The sequence below is a fragment of the Quercus lobata genome, chromosome 1, assembly GCF_001633185.2.
Source record: "Quercus lobata isolate SW786 chromosome 1, ValleyOak3.0 Primary Assembly, whole genome shotgun sequence".
In the NCBI taxonomy this organism is placed as follows: Eukaryota; Viridiplantae; Streptophyta; class Magnoliopsida; order Fagales; family Fagaceae; genus Quercus; species Quercus lobata.
Window position 1 is genome coordinate 46,647,874 of NC_044904.1, and position 3,650 is coordinate 46,651,523.

General features: G+C 32.2%; 1 long non-coding RNA gene across 1 annotated transcript; it reads right to left on the reverse strand.

The window, feature by feature from the left end:
• Nucleotides 1-283: 283 nt before the first annotated feature.
• LOC115991161 lies at nt 284-1,931 on the reverse strand. Its single transcript, XR_004092174.1, has 3 exons — nt 1,806-1,931; nt 1,646-1,688; nt 284-1,534 (listed from the first exon to the last, which is right to left on the reverse strand). It is a non-coding gene; the product is annotated as an uncharacterized LOC115991161 (long non-coding RNA).
• Nucleotides 1,932-3,650: the final 1,719 nt, after the last annotated feature.

Below are 3,650 nucleotides of genomic sequence, written 5' to 3' on the forward strand. Positions count from 1 at the left end.
GTAAACTTAATGATGAATGCTAACTATTTTGAAGGATAAAATGTTATACATAATGGTCGGAAGCAAAACTGATTTAGTGATTGTGAAAATTTCGTAGATATTTGACAGATTCACCAATAAATTATAAATCATTCCTTGGAAGTTGACTGTATTAGCAGCATGTGTGCTCAGTCCTTTGTTGCAACAATATTTAAAGAGAAGGCCATAATATTTGATTGAAAAGTTCCATTTTTTTTTCAATAGTTTTGATAGAGATTCATAGGCCCAATGGTGAAACCCTTTTTGGACAACCTTCAAGAAGGTTTTGTGATGGCCAACTATCATATATTTTATACATAAATAGGCTAGAAAAAAAAAAAAAAATTAGAGGAAAGTAGCAAACCTTGGTGGTGGCGTTAATAAAAGGCAAAGATTGAGGGGGCGGACTATAACGCACGATTGAGAGAGAATGAGCAACGATCAATCTGACAATCTATATGAATTTCAATCAATATATTTATTCAGCAATCTAGCCATAGGAATCCAATTTTCAGCCAACATTCAAGAAACATTAATAGAAGAAACCATTATGTTCAAAACTCTAATCATTAAAAAATCAAACCTACTTATCAATATCCCTTAAACTTTCAAATTGATAACCTTAGAGACCATTATGATTCAATTAATCTCCTTTCTACTATATAAACCTATCTCACCATCAATACCAATCTCAATTTCTAACATATGAATCATAAAAAATTCAAACCCATAGCTCAGTTTCCACTAAAAATATTCAAATTGATTAAAGCTTTTCTTTCATGAGACAACTAATGATAACCAAAACAACAATAAATGAAATTTTCTGGTAGTTAGAAGAACCAACAACAAACAGGCAAAAAACTTTCAAAGTTTCAATTTCATACTCTTATTCAAAAGAATTATAAGAATTGCAATAGTAACATAATTGCTTTGACTCTAATTATCTCTCTGCAATAGATTCTTCCACAATCTAAGAAGCTTCAATTTATATTTTATGCAAAGAAGTGACTCTTTGCACAAACTGCTGGGGACTAGTAATTTCAGTTGACTGCCAGTGCCATATCAAACTAAAGTAGAATGGTCAATAATTGAAGAAATTTTGGTTCTAGAAAGCAATAAATTTCCTACAATTTTATTTTGATAAGTGAGTTGAACATGTGGAGCTAAGGTCAAAATGAAGATCTGTCTAGTTGTTTAGTCTCTAATAACTCATGATCTTTGAAAGAATTTATTTTTAGTTTTTGGAGGAGGAGGGGTGCATTCTACATGGTATTCATGTTAAACAAAACATCAATCTATAAGAAAAATAATTTTAAGAATTGTTTACAGGAAAATAAAATTTATGCAAACAGCCTAAACATTTAGAAAATCTAAAGATCAAACATTACAGCCCAACTTACTTGTCACCAATAAATTTTGTCTGAGTGAAGTAGCCAAGAGAGAGCACCTCCATAAGATTATGTTGCTTATGTTGCCCAGCGAAATGCATAAGCTGTGGCTGTCTAGAGTATTTCCCCTGTGTGCATTTAAGAAAATGTTAGTGGAATCTTCAATAGATTAAGGTCGCTTCATAGCTTCCTTACCTATATAAAGTTATCCATATATTTAAAACTATTTTTATGCTTACGTGAGTCCTGAAAGGTTATATTCCAATCGATGGCCCCTAAAACCTGAAAATTTGCGAAGCAGTCATAATTATTTATTGCATACAATGACCAGCCAAATCAAACTTAATGCAAACAAATCAATGATATGTATATAAGTGATTTAGAGAATTTTTGGAAAACCTCTGACATCCGAGCTTCTATCCTCTCAATTTGAGATCCAAACTTGTTCTTGCAATACTCTTTCTTATTGATGCCTTCTTTTGGGGCAGAAGGATTAAGTTGAAATGCATGCCATCTAATCTGCAAATGTAGTTGATAAAAGATAAGAGTGGGAACACAAACACACACACACACACACACACACACACAGAGCAAACCTCAAAGTCATAATGATCCTTAGATGCAGCTATAGCTTTGTCAATATTTTTTTTTTGCCCACAAAGCACCATGGACACACAGTGTCTAAACTGATATCTATTTTTATAAGCTTTTTCTGAGTGTTGTTTCCAATTGACTCGGACGTAGACATGATGCCTTTGTATCTGCAAGTTTTTTGAAATATATTGATTAAGTTTTGAATGCAGTGAAGTACAGTGGTTTTACTTCTTCACATGTTATAACTCAAGATAACATTTTCTAACAAAGAATTATTAACTTAACAAATTACAAACACATGTACTCTTGAATCGGAACCCCTAGATCAAAATGAAGCCAGATGCATAACCCATGACTACTTGAAAAGCTATATTATTCAAAATTAATAAAATTTTCTGTAATGACATTTGTGGCTTTATTAGAATAATCATTATTGATCTCCATCACATGAAATAGTATCTACACAGGGACAGAGCATAAGCACTGCCACTCAAGTAAGCAATGCCTCCCCTATGTCACCTAAGCTGTCAACAGCGAAACTTGTCTGTCTCAGCTTGATTGCATCCATCAAGTAATACAAACCAAATTGATGTAAAATAATTACTCTTTTTGTATCTTTTTTGTGCTACACACAGTACAAAATTCACACATAAAAGTCAACCTGATGAAGAATCAGATATGTTGTTTACTACTGAGAAGGAAGACATCCCACTAGTTGATGAGAAAGATCAACTCAGAGAGCAACAAATCAGAGGGTATACATGATGTGAAAATTGATCTTGTGCATCTACTATCAATTAACCTTCCATGATGCTTGAAGTGACAAAGCTTAATTATGTGATAAGCAAGAACTATTCCAAACCCAAAGACTCATTTAAACTACAATTCAATTAAATCTAGAATACAAAACAGAAACAGGAATACCCCTAACATCAGCATAAATTTCAAAATCAAAACTGAATTCAAACATTGGCAGCTATACATGAACCCAGATAAGAATTCACAAAATTAAATCCAAAAAAACTGAATTGAAAATCCCTACCTACAAAACAGAAAGAATCCAGATAATAAATTGACTGTCCTTGTCTTGTAGTTGTATTACCAAATAACCCAAATAACAAAATGCCAAATCCCTACCTACAAAACAGTAAGAATTCAGTTTTCAGCCAACATTCAAGAAACATTAATAGAAGAGAAATAGTGCAGTGCAGAAAGTTTGAAACAGTGCAGTGTAATACAGATTTTTATGAAATTCATGGAATCAATTAGCTGACTAACCACCAGGGCTTGTTGAACCACTAAGCTCTCCTTAGCAATGGGTTTGAAATTATGACCATGATACCCAGAAGACTTCACATATATATAAAAAAGACAATTTTATTTATGATCCCAATTAAGCTCTTTAAGATACATGATGCACAAATTATTCTGGATAGTGACAATAATAAGTACTCTCTAATACAATTATTTACATAAAAAGAATAGGTTCCAAAAATAATCACCACAATCTATTAAACAATAAAATTTCAATATAATCTTTGGAAAATCTCTGTTTGTGATTTGCACTGAGTCATAATAAAAAGGCTGACCTTATAAATGGTGCACATCATTTTCAAGAGAGAGAGAGAGATAGATAGATTACTCCATAAA